Source organism: Neopelma chrysocephalum, unplaced genomic scaffold (assembly GCF_003984885.1).
Source record: "Neopelma chrysocephalum unplaced genomic scaffold, ASM398488v2 Primary Assembly neopelma1_24, whole genome shotgun sequence".
Taxonomy (NCBI): domain Eukaryota; kingdom Metazoa; phylum Chordata; class Aves; order Passeriformes; family Pipridae; genus Neopelma; species Neopelma chrysocephalum.
The window spans coordinates 34,705,734-34,720,881 of record NW_020897693.1 but is presented as its reverse complement, the minus strand read 5'-3'; the positions used below and the strand labels follow the sequence as shown (position 1 = coordinate 34,720,881).

The 15,148-nt window shown below is 42.2% G+C and overlaps 1 long non-coding RNA gene across 1 annotated transcript; it reads right to left on the bottom strand.

The window, feature by feature from the left end:
- Positions 1-13,231: 13,231 nt before the first annotated feature.
- LOC113961748 lies at positions 13,232-14,753 on the bottom strand. Its single transcript, XR_003532375.1, has 3 exons — positions 14,677-14,753; positions 13,951-14,049; positions 13,232-13,414 (listed from the first exon to the last, which is right to left on the bottom strand). It is a non-coding gene; the product is annotated as an uncharacterized LOC113961748 (long non-coding RNA).
- Positions 14,754-15,148: the final 395 nt, after the last annotated feature.

Sequence of the window (15,148 nt, the reverse complement as noted above, 5' to 3'; positions counted from 1 at the left end):
CTGGGTTTGGCGAGGGCCAAGGCTGCTGGCCCCAGCGCGGGGAGGGCGGCGGGGGGGACAGGGGCTCCCGCTGGGCTCCCCAGCCGGGAAAGCGCACGTCTCCCCCCCCGACATGAGCTGTAATTTCCGGCAGAGATTTGAGGTCTCCGACATCTGCATCAAGGCGCGGCAGCTCCCAGCAGCCCCCATGGCCGGGAGCGGGGCGGCCCCTCCTGCCTCCTCCCCAGCCATTTGTGTTTTACTCATTTCCTGCTCCCAGTAATGAGGCCAGCGATGCCAGGGTGGTGGCGGTGCTGCTGAGAAGGCAGATTGTTACGCACACACATACACATGGCTGTTTTTGTTTCAGGATGAATTTTTAGTGCTCGTGAAAGGGAGGGACTAAGCGGAGTTTGCTGGAGCCTGGCGCAGGACCAGCAAGCTTCCCGGCAGCCCTCTGCCAAAAGAATCCAGACATAGAGCCCCCCTCTCCATCCTGGCTGCTGCAGCCCCTCCTTTCCTGCTCTCTACCCTCGGCTCTGCAGGGGCTTCGCTCCCGGCACAGCTCTGCCCGGGGACCCTGCAGACCCTCTGCCCGCCCTCACCCGAGCCCCTTCGCCGTCCCAGCACAAGGTTCCTCCCGCCGCGCAGACACGGTGCGGTCCTGACCCGTGACTCCTTAATCCCAATCTGTCTTCTGGGTCTGTGGAATTACTGCAGAAGGGTGGAGAGAGTCTGTGATATAAACATATCCTCGGAGTCGAAAACAACTCGAGGCCAAACAGATTCATTACACTAGTGCCTTAAACTAGGTGAAATGTCGACGGAGTTACTCAACATCACAACCCCAAACTCTCGGTACAGAAAATAAACAGACCTTCTAGTGATGTTTTGTATAGTTTCCAGTCCAGCCCCAATCCACCGATCTGTTTCATTCCTCAAGGGGCCGCAGGGACGTGGGTCTCCTGGCATGTAACCGTGTTCCCCTACGCATCCACTACAGATGAACCGTGTCATTTGTGTCCTGTTACAGTGTACTAACAGGATTCTGCAGGTTTTGTTCAGTTTGTTTCTGTTATTTGGTTTTGGTGTTTTTGGGGGTATTTTTTTTATTTGTTCTTTAATTTGTCGTTAAAGAAAAAAGAGAACAAAAAACTTTTTTGGCTGCAGCTATCAGCTCATTTTTTGGTTGCTTTTGAATGCCAAGGCCAGCAGGATCCAGGAATTCATCTACTGGTGCCAGCAAGAAAGCACTGACCCAAACAAGGGAGCCAGAATTTGGACTGCAGTCCTTGCCAGGGATCAGCAAGAGGCCAGAGAGCCCATGCTGCTGAGTCATCACTGCTCCAGCTGCTACAAGCCTTTTCTGGGGACGCGCTGTTGCTAAGATTCCTGGGAGCTGACTGATTGCTCCTTCTATAGTCATGTAACACACGCATACACGTCAAAGGAGTAAGGAACAGCAGCTGGGGCCAGCTCAGAGCGAGAACACAGCCTGGTGGCCATGAGCAGCCAGGCTCGGTGGCTGTGCGGAACTTCCGCACGTGGAGCAGGCCTAGAGCTACCTCACTCCCAGCGAGCTCCTCCTGTCTCCCACTCATGGTGCCTTTTCAAAAATAAACAGTCCAGGCAGTGGTACTGTACAAAGTTTTCTTTGTATTTGCACGTTTCACCATGTTTCCGCCCTGAATTTAGAGGTAGGAACATGCTTGAAGAAGTCTGTGCAGTACATTCCTTGCAGGGTCAGTGTTGGGTCATTCCCTTCATACAGTAAATAAATATATCCAATTCAGCAGGCAAGTAAAGTGAGCACTTTCCAGTTCTGGGGCTCAGAACTGAAATAGATGACATTTCTCATTAAGCACTGTCAAGTTTCAGAATATTCTGCAGTTCAACACATTGCACAGGGAGGGAATGCTTCTTTGTGTGCATCCTGCATTTTCCTTCTCCCAACTTAATATTTTTAATCTTTTTATTTTCCTGCCTTTTATCTGCCTGAGATGCTGCAGTTACCCTTGTTTCCTGCTTCACATTTGACACTCGACAAACTAGATGTACTGAGGTTTTCAAATCTCTCCACTCACGTCTAGGTTGTTAGAGACTAAGGGTATGGGACCTGTCTTCTCTCTCTGACATTAGACACATCACTAATTTCAAAGGAATAACTAATCACACTAACATTTAATAATAACACTAATGATTCCAGAGCCCAGTCTCCCTGCTTCTCTTCATTGCGTGTTGAGCTGCCAAACTCAGAATTACAAATTGCCAAATGAGGTTACAGAGCACTTGAGTTTTGTGGTTACTTTTCCAGTAGCACCTCAGAGTCCTACCTGTGGTCCAAGATCCCTCTATACTGTAATACTAAAAAAAGGCTCTCTGCCCCAAAGTGTTCACAGTCTAATAATAAGAGACGAGCAATGAGCAGAGATAGACAGGGGAGGCCCAGCAGGCAATTAATTGTTTTTGGCCAGCGTGGTGGGAGGTAGTTTTCACAAACAAGCAAACCAACTGAATTTTAGGGCAGATTCAGGTCAGGAAGGAGGAGATCCTCAGTTTTCAACTCAATTGCTCCTCTTTGCAGGAGAAAATAGGCACCTGTGGCTATTTCCAAGCAGGAGCTTTAACTATTGCATAAGGTCAGTAGCACATTTAAGTTCACTTCTGGCCAAATCAACACAGAAATAGTCTCTAGCAGATGAAATCTGTTTATGTAGACAAATGTAGATGTAGACAAATGCAGACATGGATAAACTTACCTGTTAAGTGTTTTGAGAAAGCTGGTAAGAAATCGTATACATACCAGTATAGAAACAAGTAAAGTCTAAATTGCTCAAAGTGCATATGGGCAATCTCCATCACACCAAATGTAGGAAAAGCCTGAGGGACACAGCAAAAGTGCTAGGAAAAAAATGTGCCTGGGGACTGGAAGAAACCATTCTGTACTGACTGTAAAGGGACAATTTAAATTGTAGAAAACAGAGGGGAAAAAAACACTACACGCACAAAGTTTCTAATTACTTGCATACACAGACTTGGAAGCTGTATTTGGCTTGTACTAAGGCACTATGGTGCTTTGACAGTGTGCCTGCATGGGTGGTGAAAGACATGTATGTTGAGGTTCATCCTTCCACTCCGTGCAGTTAGGCATGCTGTGCTTAAAAAAATCTGCAGTTCCAACATTGGAATCATGCGTCTTTTGTTAGCCATGAGTGGTTTTATGCCCCTAGAATGACTTGCACTTCATAACACAGGGAGCTCTCTTGGATATTGCTTGCAGAAGCTCACCATCAACACAATGAATAAAGTATATCCTGAACTAAAGATGCTGCACAACATCCCCCATTCCCCAATTTAGTGCACTTTGGTATCATGAGACCCCTTAGGTCTGTTGTAAAGCATCAGTCACGACTTGTATTTGAGACACATGTCTCCTATGGCTGGAATAGATGGTAAAGGATGCCTGAGAACAGCTTAGACTGCAGATGACAGGAAGCCTTAACACTGGCTTTGAAGAAGAGCTCAAGCTCTGCTCCATTCTGAGCCGTACTGTTTGTGGTTCAGCCAATCCTACCAAAACTATCTCCGGGGCAATCAGATCTTCTGTGCTACTAATTGGTGTCAAACCTCCCATATTCAAACAAGATAGCAAAGTGGCCCATGAAGAGTTGTTCCTGTGCTCCTCTTTGTCAGTGAAATCTTGGACAGTCCTCAGCAGAGCTTCAGGTTTGGTCATGGTATGGGTAGTGCTGGTAGCTCTGTATTCATTCTCCTGGGCCTGCCTGCAGTGCTAGCTATAGCTGGCCTCTGCAAAACTTTCTTACTCCAGACACTAGTGATATTTAGAGAGCCTTTGAAATGGATCCTTTCTGCTTGTAAGCATGTTTGTTCTCATGAGATGGACAGGGATGGCAGCATCCTCTGCCTTCAAGGAAGTCATGTGAAGAGCTCCAGAAGGCCTTGGTCTTCCCCTAATACTTTCTACACCAAGGCCATCTTTGATACTATCCAAGAATATATTAGAAAAGCCTCTTTCTTTGCATGTTGATAGCACTTTTCTTCTGAACCCTAGGATAATGAAAGACAAGGCATTCTGCAAACAGGGTCATGGCTTTACCGATCACTTTGCTTAAAGATATAAATCTTCTCTGGCTTTACTGAAGACAGATATGAAAACAGCAGAGAAAAAACAAGAAGGTGAAAGAAAAAAAGAGATAAAAAGAAGGCATGAGTGAAAAGAGGTAAAACAGTGAGAGAGAGGAAAGAAACAACTTGAAAAGTACAATTAAATCAGTTATAATGAAGAAAAAGGTTTGACCTTTCCTGAGATGTGGGAAAGAACCAGCCCAGTGGGATGCCATGCATTGTTTTGCTCTCAGGTACTCTATAGGGAGAGTTTATGAGCATATGGTGAAAGGAATTCCATGCAGTACAAATAGAGATGCTTATATAGGTAATGCCCCTGCTTATACAGCTTAGGCCAGTCTTGGTCTGTCCAGACAAAATAAAGTCCTGTGCCAGAGGGTTCAGAGCTGTTTTCTAATGTAAGAGCATTTGACTTGATGGTAGCAGGGATCCATGTGGCATTGCACCCCAAATCACAAGCCTTTTATGGCATGTAAGTTTTAGCCTTTCTGATATTTTGATCCTGCAGCTTTAAAATTAGGTTTTCTCCAGTGCACTGTAGTAATATACTCTTCCCAAGGTCATGCCACAACTCTTGATGTACCAATACTAAACAACTCCAATATCTACAGATACCAGGCAATCTCCTAGCCACTGGGAGATTATATTAATGTCAGTGTAAAGGGTCTGTCACGGGGAGAGAGATCAGCACTCCCATGTGCATGCTTTTGAAGGCCCACAAACCTTTAGTCCAAAAGACTCAATAGGATTGTAATAGGACTATAATTCATAGAAGCGTCATGGCACTGCTTTACTGTCAGTGTTGTAAAGGTTTTAAAAAGGGTAGTTAATCATTAATTGGTTCATTATACTAGAACACAGTATCAATTAAAATTAAAACATAAAAATCTAAATAAAACACACATATCCACCAGCATTTTACAGCACAAATGTTTAATTTAACGGTAGCTCACTGGCTGCTACATTCCCGTGTCCAGCTTTCTTCTGACACAGAGCAAGCCGGAGAGTGCTGTAGCACATCAGCCTTACAGACAAAATACTTTTCCAAATTTTCTTTGCATAACTATTAGCAGGTTTTATTTCATCAATGGTAGGACCATATGTTTCTATTTTTACTCTACTGTATTACAATCCACCTAAAACTTCTTTCCCTCTACTATCAAGTAGTTCACTTGCAAAACCAGGGTGAATCCCCATTTCTCAGAAAGGATTCAATTGCAAGATGCTTCGGTGAATTTTAATGTTAGCAAGATCTAGTTTTACCGTCCATATTGCACTACATTTAGAGAGAAATTTGAAACTAAACCTTAACTATTTTTCTGAAAAAAATGAGCAAAAGAGGTTTCTGAAGGCATAGCAACTCACAGGGTTCAGTAATACACAACAGGGCTCCAAGTCAGGAATGTATTAACCTGGAATGCCTTGCAGTGGAGCATGAGATACCGGTTCATCACAGCATCACTGCTGAGCAGAGTACTTAATCACTTGCTCAGCATTAATACTGGTATGGAGAGGTTAAAGAGAATTAATAGAGGACAGGGAAGCACCCAGCTTAAAAAGGGGTAAAAGTGGACTTTGACATTGTAAGCAAGTCAGCTAGCTTCAATATCTGAAAGAACACTGGAATAAATTATCAAATAATCAATTCATAAGCATCTAAAGGATATCAAGGTAATCTAGGACAACTTGGCTTCATTTGTTAAGAACAAATAATGTCAAAGCAATCTTTTTTGACAGTGTAACTGCCTAATGCTGAATAGCAAAATAATAGGTATTTATGTCTGGATTTTATTAAGGATTTCAGCGTCTCATCTAACCTTCTTCTAAGCATATGGCAGAAATGTGAGGTAAATTTAGTCATTGTGAAATAGGAGCACAATTTGTGAAGATACATTTTGAAGAAAACTTCTCAGTAAGGGGCTTGCTGTCAAAAAGGTGGCTAGCATTTTAAAAGGAGCCTCCATACAGGTCTGTGCTGGTCCTAGTCAAAGGCAGGTGGTATCCCTTTCTTTGTTTCAGCATAAATTAGACAGAGCTCTGTGAGCACTTTTTAAGATATACTGCCTTAGAATAAGAGTGTTCTCTGAGAGCCCTTATGGTCCTACATGTCTTTATTTTCTATTTACTTCACTATTTGACCAAAATAGGAATTTTCTGATTTTTATTAAATTTCAGTTCTGCAAGCTGATTTCAATAGCTCTGTATGACTTTACTTAAAACCTCAGAGTAGGGGCACATGAACAGGTTAAGCTGAGGTTGTTGATTTGTCTCTCAAATTGATATAGCCCTTTTCCTGGTTTGACCAGAGGGTAGCTTATGCTTTTGTATGCATGTGGGCCAGCATGCAGCCTGCACAGGTTTTCAAACTCCTGCGCTGCCCGCTTCTCTGCAGCTGCTATGGTGAGTTTGATGCTTAAAGCTTTACCTTTCCAATTCTGTGTCTCTAGCCCAAGAAAATGTTTAATAAATCATATGTAATAAATTGTGAACTGATTTTGGTATGAAAATATAATATATCTGGAAGAAGGAATATATTTTTGTCTAGGGTGCTTGATTTTTAATCTTATCTTTGTGTGTAGCACAAGCATAAGACAGGAGTTTGAGCAGCTGAAGGGAAGATGGGTCAAGAAAGTTTTCAGGGGTAAAGGGATTAAGTACACATGAACCAGCAGCAATCAAGTTTTCTGCTGCAGCCAGTCTTAGGGATGAAAGACTGATTCTTCCCTTGATGTGTGTCCCAGATTCTTGTTGGCAAAACCTGTAGCCACACACTTATCATTTTGAGTGTCATGTGTCCCACAGAGTGTGGAGACCAAACCAGAATATGTGTGCTGGAGCTTGTGACAGCAACAGCAGTAGCAACTGAAAAAAACCCAGCCCATATCAAATCCCAGAATCAGAATGATGCAAAGATTAATTCATTTCAGTGGGCTGTGTGGTGTCTGACTAGGGGTTATTTCAAATCAGCAGTCACACCTGTCATAGGTTCTATAAAACACAAAAGGAGGAGAAGAAAACCCTGCATGTACACACATACACCACTCTTTCATGTTACACACTCATCAGGTATTCAGAGAGGAGAGTTACATGAGTACAAGTAAAAAACTGTTGATACCCTTAGCACTACCATCCCCTTAGTGTTACTTTCAGATGTTTGATGCATTTCCATGTAGCAATTTTATTATTTTCCCTCCTTGATAGCTTCTCTGTGACTCCATGGCTGCAGCTCTCACCATGTCATCCTCCCAGTGAATAAGGGCACAAGTCCTGGCTGTGGAAAAGCCACAGGTCAGAGGCTTTGCAGTTCTGCCAGCTACTTCTCCACCCAAATTGTGCACAGTCGTAGGTATGCAAGGCCTGCCCTATAATAAGAGTCATTATTCACTTACTCTGTGAAAAGATTGAGAAGAAATTACTTTGTAAAATTTCTTTCTCACTACTCAATACAGAGTTGTGCTGAATGACCTTACTGATGAACATGATTACATACTCTGGTAAACCAGTGTATGTAAGGCAGTGAATTGGGTGTTACTATGCTTTTTACCTCCATCACATCCATGGTAGTTGGCTTGTGACAGTGGTTTAGGACAGGCTGGGCTTAATCAAGCTAGAGAGAAGTTGTGCAGTGAAGTCCAAGGAGAGAGAGGGGATCAGTCTGTTCTCTGACAGCGTTATGTTCTCCTGAGTTAAGTACCCTTCTATTCCAAATCCTTGTTCAAATTAGTGAGCCAGTGGCATGAGGATATCCAGGTCCCACCCCTCTCTCCACATCCTTTAACACTAACTGTTCCACAAGTGACCAGCTGAAGAACAGTTCATTTTGTTCTGGGTGTATCACAAACCATAGATCTTCAGCAGGTGTTTTTGTCAGGTTTTCAGTCATGTAAGGGATGAGCCAGGGCTGAGTAAGAGCATATTTTTAAGCTCTCTCTTGAATTAAAGAACACCAAGAGCAGAATTTCTCCTGCATACTAGACAAGATAATTGACCTCACTGTTAAGCTTTTTCTGGTGTGTTTATTTAAATCTGCCTTGTGTCTGATTTAAACCACCAAATATTGATAGGTGTTTTTTCTTAAAAACAATACAGTCAAGTACAGTCAGAACTCTTTCCTCTATATCCACTTAGAGATTGTAAATAAACTGCCTTAAATAAACATATTAAGCATCCCAGTCTGTCATAGAGGGATGTGTTTTATGACTCCCATATTATTTCTGTAACTTGCTTCAGAACCCTTTCCAGCTGATCAATATCCTTTCTTCAGATGTGTGTCTTTGGTTTTCTCTCATCATCTTGAAATATTTTTCCAGGTCCCTGTGGTCCTGGAGACACCCCCATTTGGGAAGTTCTTGTGCTAGTTATATGACTTAGGACTTGACTGTAGTCAGACGTGTTGTTTGGATAAGCCCACCTTACAAAGATCTCCAGGTGGATCTTTATAACTACCATGTCCCATCATTATTTATTTCTCTGCCAATTCTTCTGTCACAGAAATGGATTCTCTATTTTTCTTTTAGTTAATTAATAGAGATATTGAGTAGTTTTGCACTCAAAACAGATTTCTTAGGTGCTTGGTAGAATAATTCACATATAATGATAATCCTCTGTTTACAATTACTTTTTTTATGAGTTGAGTGGGAATTGAATTTGTTTAGCAAGGGTGACATTGATTTATGTAGTGATACTTTTTTATCAAATGCCAAGAAAGACAAAGTCAGCTGCCTTACAGAAACCTGTATCAGTACCATTTACTTTATCACCCAAATTTGTAAACGCATCAAAAACAATGCTGATGGTTTTACTGGGACAAGATATTCCATATTGTCCCTTTTTTTGGTATCAGTCATGTTACCCTCTTTTTATACTTCACCAACTGTTTCCCAGTTTCACAGAACTAATACCAGGCTAAGTAGTTCAGAACCAAACAACAATGCTATTTAGCTTTGTAAATATTTGCACACATCATATTGTATTCTCCAGTGCACTAGAATTGTCTTGGTATTCTGAAGCTTATTGAACAGAAACCAAAATGAAAAATTCAGGGTGGCATACACCTTGCCTAACATGAGCTTTCTAAACCTTAGGACCCTGTGTAAATTAGCCACTTAGGTGTCTTCTGTAGTCTGCTAAGAGGGCAGTTTGCTTTTTTGTAAGGTATATTTCTGAGTAGGTGAGATGAAATGCCAGAGGATGAAATGTCCTTTGGTGTGCTGTTTTGTTTCTCTGTGAAGTGCATGAGGTGAGCAGTTAATTGATCTTTTGGGTAGCTGGTCTGTTTAGATGCTTGCCAGCCTCACAAAGTTCCTCGTTCCTCCTTTTAATAGTCTTGTTCCCAGACATGCATAATAATTTTTATTCATCTGACCAGAATATGTGGACTCTAAATACTTCCTTAGCTAGACATCTGGCTTCTCATTTTTATCCCATTAACCAATACAGACACACTGATATGTCTTAATTATGTACCTCTGTTGAGATATTTTGGTGTCCAGGCAAGGCAATTGATTACTTAGGGACAGTACCTGCAGTCTTTGACTGAAGAAGGAGATTATATGGCCCTTCATTTGGGACTGTTCATACAAAGAAGAACTGCAGACACATTGTATGGCATAGTCCAGTGTGCAGTTCCTAAATTGTTACCAGTGGTGACATCAGGAAGTTAAAGGAGACATAGTAATATTATTCCAGTATAAACAAAAAATTCCAGTATAAAGAATGATTACAAAAGAAACTGAGATTCTATGTATTGCTATTTCAAAAAAAAAAACAAACACCCAGAAAAAAAGACATGTCCTTTTATCTTGATTTATATTTCTCTATGTTAACCAAATTCAGTAACAATGGATTTAATAAATATAAAGGGTTTTTACAGTTTTCCAGACCTCTATATCAGAGTAAGAAATGTCCTACTGGGTCATATCAGTGGTCTACCAAGCTTAGTTTTCTGATTCCAGCAGTGCTAGCTGGAGACTGTATTTGGGGAAAGTACATGAGTATTTGATCAAAATAGGTATTATAAAAATCAGTGTTGCCATTATTAACCAAATCTGGTTTCTTGTGGGCCACTATGGGAAGGATTCTGCTAAGGCATTTGTCCTACTTGCTATTGAGATGTCTCCTTTTGGACATTTTGGAAGCACAGGGACAATCCCTTATTGTTCTTCAAGCTGTTGTTCCTGGAGTCATGGGACTGTGTGCTTTCAAGATTTGTTACGTGGACACATCCTCATGACAGCAGATAACAGATGGAAGAATTGACCCCTTAACAATTTCAGAAATCAGAAAATGAACAGCAATGTTAGAATTTGAAATTGTCTCGTTGTTTTAGTCCTTGGCTTTTGTTGTATGAATGCTTAGCACTGGCTAGTGGTTTGGTTAGTCCCTCTGTGCCTCTGCTTCCTGATTTTAAAATGCAGAAAGTAATATCTCCCTCCTTCATGGGAAATTGTCATTATGAATATATTAAAGATTATGAGATGTTCAGATACTGAGGAATAGGCTCTATCCCACTATCTGATCTAGAAATATGTAAAATACAGAGACTTCCAAGAAGTGGCTGGAATCTCTTTTTAAAGGGAAAAAAATTCCATCTGAGGAGGTTATAAGAGCACTGGGAAAATGATCAAAATGTGAGCATGACCATTACAAAATAAGAATGTGGAGACATCAGAAGAAAGATTAAAAGGAAGCTTTAAGCAGGACATTTTCACAGATGTGGTTATAAGGGAATCACATGGGAGTGGGAGAATTCTGCCTAGAGCTGGAAGACCCAGTGTGGATGGACATGTCTTTTCTGCTTTCAAATTCCAACATCAACATTTACTGGGCGTGTGGCTCTGAGTAAGTCATTCCATGTATGAGGCACCATCCTCTCCACTGGTGGCACAGGGGTAATGGACCATGACAGGGAGATGTGAGATTACAGATGGGGAGATTGCATGAACTGATGTCTAAAACATTGTAAGCTCTTCATGGGGATATACTAGAGGAAGATCAAAAATACCACCATTTGTTAGTCATAACATTGACTAGAAACATTTGGAAGAACATGGACTCTGTTTTTGTTTTAAAAATAGAATGGATATTATCCTTAACGAAAGACAGAGAAGTGACTCAGGGACAGTTGTTCTGGTGCAGGGGCATATCACCCATCTGATCCCTGCAGTGCAAGCAAGAGGTATCTGCTATCCTCTTTCATAAGAATCAGTTGCCAGATCTGGCTGTGCCTCAGACCAGTCCTGGACCACCTGAGGATGAACAGTCTTTTCAGTCTTCCTCCTTTGAGAGGAAGAAGTGCCAGGTGCGATGTGGCTTTTGGAAGGTGGGAACCATGGAAACTAGACTGAGAACAGACAGTGCAATTCCCCTGTTCTGTAGGGAGACATTGCCCATGGTTTCTGCCTTGTGGGCAGTGTTGGAACAGGCAACATGTGCTGGTAAGCACAGAGAGGACATTGCAGAGCACCTGCAGTGTCCAGACTTCAATCAGGCAGGTCGGGATTCATTCTCCTCTCCTTATTCTGAATAACCAAAACATGCCTTCAGCTGCCATTTCAAGACACAAACCATGAGTATCTGGCACCTGTATAAACCATCTCACTGAATTAAAAGAACCAGAGTGTATCATAAAGACCTTTAAGCAACCTGTTTGTTTCCAGGTAATTGAGAGGCTGTCTTGGTGTTAGCCAGGAGTTTCTGGTCTGGATTTCAAGCATCTTTCCTCTGTCTGTGACACTATTGCTTCTTTGTCACCTCCAATCTCATTGTGGTCATCTCACATTTAATATTTAAACTTGGCATTCCTTGGGCAGGCCCATTTTTTTTGTCTCTGTTTGCACACTGGCTAACACAGTGGGGTACTGGTCCATGACCAGGACTACTGGGCACTATGCTAATGATTATAATGGCAGTAGTTAATAAAGCTTTGTTCTTTGATCTCTGGGCTTGCTGAGGCAGTCAGCTGCTGTAATTGTTCTCTGCCCTAGGGCTGAGTGTGTAGTCTGTTTGCTCTTTTTGGCTATATCTGTTGGTTTGATCTCAGTGCCCCCTCCAATATGTTCACCCTGTCTTCAGACTGGCGGACTGGAGTCTCTAAAATGGTTTTGAGGGCAATTAGCCAGGCCGCCTTTGGATCCACTCCTTCCACTGGGAATAGCTTGTATTTCCTTGTATGTTCTACTGCTAGTGTTAACTTTCTCCATGCTCACACCAGCTCCCAAATAAGGTGTTCACATTTCCTTGTTGTGCTGCTGCCTTGTCATGATATGGCACTGTTGTTTACACTGATAAATATGTGGATTATTCATAGGCCACTTGTTACTTCCAAGTCTTTATATCCATACACAACTTCTGGGCTGACTGGGGATTTCAAGTGGAGAAATCAGAAGCAATAAATATCTCTGAATGACTATCCTGAACATGTCAGGTGATCCAAGAAGGAAATCTGAGAGGATAAAATGGTGTGGATTTGTGTTTCATGTCTCAAATCATACATGCTTGTACATTTTTTTTTGGGGGGGGGGATGTATTGCCAGGGAAAGTTGTATGTGCAGTCCTGGAAATGTCAGTGGAGATCTCTCTGCAGCCTTGAGGGAGGCTTGTACCTTGGTGGATAGAGGGAGACTTCTTCGCCCCCGAGCAAATGGCTTCTCCAGAGCAACTTGCTTTACCACTTAGTACTTAAATTCCTCTACAGAAGTGATAAAAATTTGTGCTTCGCTCATCCTTTTTTATGACTTAAAAATTAATTCTAAGGCCATTGCTAGTTCCTTGACAATTGAAGGGGCTCCCATCTAACTATCCTGCTAGATAGCTGAACTTTATCCTGCTGATATCAGCCATGCTGCTAAGGTCTGAGTGGTGTCACTGGGACAAGCCAGCAAAAAATATTGTGGATATCTGAGGTCCTAAAAAGATGATAGATAGGTGTGGCCTGTTCTCCCCAGGAAGAACTCTTAACACTTTTTGCAGAAGTGGAGTGGTGCCATCTGCTTGGAATGTTTCTGCAGGTGTGATACCGTTTAGATCTCAATATACCTGTGTGCCATCAGAAGACAGAGTGTGAGGAGGTAAGAATCTGGAAAAATGGGAACTGAAACCTTCTTGCCTTTATTCCAGACTCTGTCAAAATAATTTCCAAGCCACACAGAGCAGCTGCAATACTGCACAGGTCTAACATTAAAGAAGAAACTAAACTAGTGAGTCACTCCAGGAGGGCTGGACTGAGGCAGCAAAGTTTGGAAACTTCATCTCTTCATCAAAGCCACAGGAGTCCACGGAATGGCCTGGACTGGCAGGATTAGAAATACAAGGGTGTTAGAGAACATGGCAGGAGACCTAACCCAGATTTGGAGACCTGCCTGAACAAACACCTATGACGGAGAGCTGAGAAATACAATATTTGTGCTTGTGTGAGAACCAGCTGGGTGGAATAGTAATTATCATCTGCTGAATTGGCCAGAGCATGGTGGAAAGTCAGGACAGATCTTTTCTAGCTGGAGAATGTGACCTATCAAAAATGATTGATTGTTTCTCAGGACTTGCTAAATTTTCCAGGTCATTCAACATCACTCCAGCTGCAGCAGTGGAGAGGACAAAAACATTCTTGCAACAAAATTGTCTGTTCACTTTGGAGTTCCAGAGCAGGTTATATCTGACACAAGGTTTCAATTTTCTCATGAGGTCTTTTGAGGCATTTGCAAGCACCTTGTTAAATCCAGGTCCTATTTTACTTGGGGAAAATGTTTCCTGCAGTGAAGACAATCAAACATTTCCTTTCTGAATTCTCATACTCCTATCCTCTCCTCTTGGCAAAGCAATCAATACCTCTAGCAATGGATTCAGCCTTGCAGATGAACTGTGGGAAGAGAGCTGAGGCCCAAGCATCTCACTCTGCCAGATCCTTGCTGGCTGGACTCCTTAAGTCTACAAAAGAAGGAAGATCAACATAAAACATCTGAAAAGCAGAACTTGGAACAGTCAGCTTCTTCTGAATACTAAAATCCCAAGAGTTTCTTTTCCAAACAAGACAGGGCAGTTCAGGGAAGAGCCAGAAACTTTCAGTTCCATTTTATTAGTGTGTTAGCAAGAGTCACCCATTAGCTCATTCTCATCTTTCTGCTTCACTTAATGGATTTCAGATACATTCTCATGTCTACTCTGAGACTAACACTGACCCCTTTTGATCCCTAGCCTGTCCTCCAGATCCATTCCTTGCTGCTAGGAAAAGAGAGATGTCTTCTTGCAGTCTTGGTAGAAATAAAGGATCCAAGTGCATTTAAATGCTGGTAAGCAAATGTTATTAAAGGGCAGAATAAACCCTGATGCAAGGTTACACCATTGTATGTAGAGCTGTCCATTCTTGTGCTGTATTGATGTTTCATTCTCATTTTCTTTTGTTTAATGAAAAGTTCACAGTCCTTCCCTTTTCATAAAGGGACTGCAGAATGCATTATGAACATTCAGACTGCCTGCTCAGGGAATAGTTAATGAGCACATAATAAACAAGTAAGAGCTTGTGTAAACAAAAAATAAAGATAATTCTTTATTCACCTCGACTACAGAGTCCTGCGTCTCTGAAATCTTGGCAACCCCCAGACTCAGAGTTCCTCCCTCCACCGGGATGAGACATTAGCTAGTGTATCAAGCAATTACATAGGGTATTTTTTTCTGCAGAGCTGTGACATCATGCCTGGCAGCTCCCCAAGGCACCAGATCCAATTACCTGAGTCACCAGCAAAGGGAAATTGCCAAGGGGCTGTCACTGAAATCAGCTCTGGTGAATGCAAGAGCAGAAAAAGCCAAGTGAAATGGCTGACAGCAGACAGGGGGAGGAAGGGGGGGAAAGGAGCAGCAGTAGTTCCTTATCAGAGACACGGAAGGAGAAATGGATAAGGAAAGGATGAAAAGAACAGAAGGAGAAGGAGCTAAGAAAAAGCCGTAGGGTAAACTCTGTAAGGGGAATTTCCAAGTATTCCCTGTGTCCCACATAAGGAATGATCGGAGCCACTAGATTGACACAGGT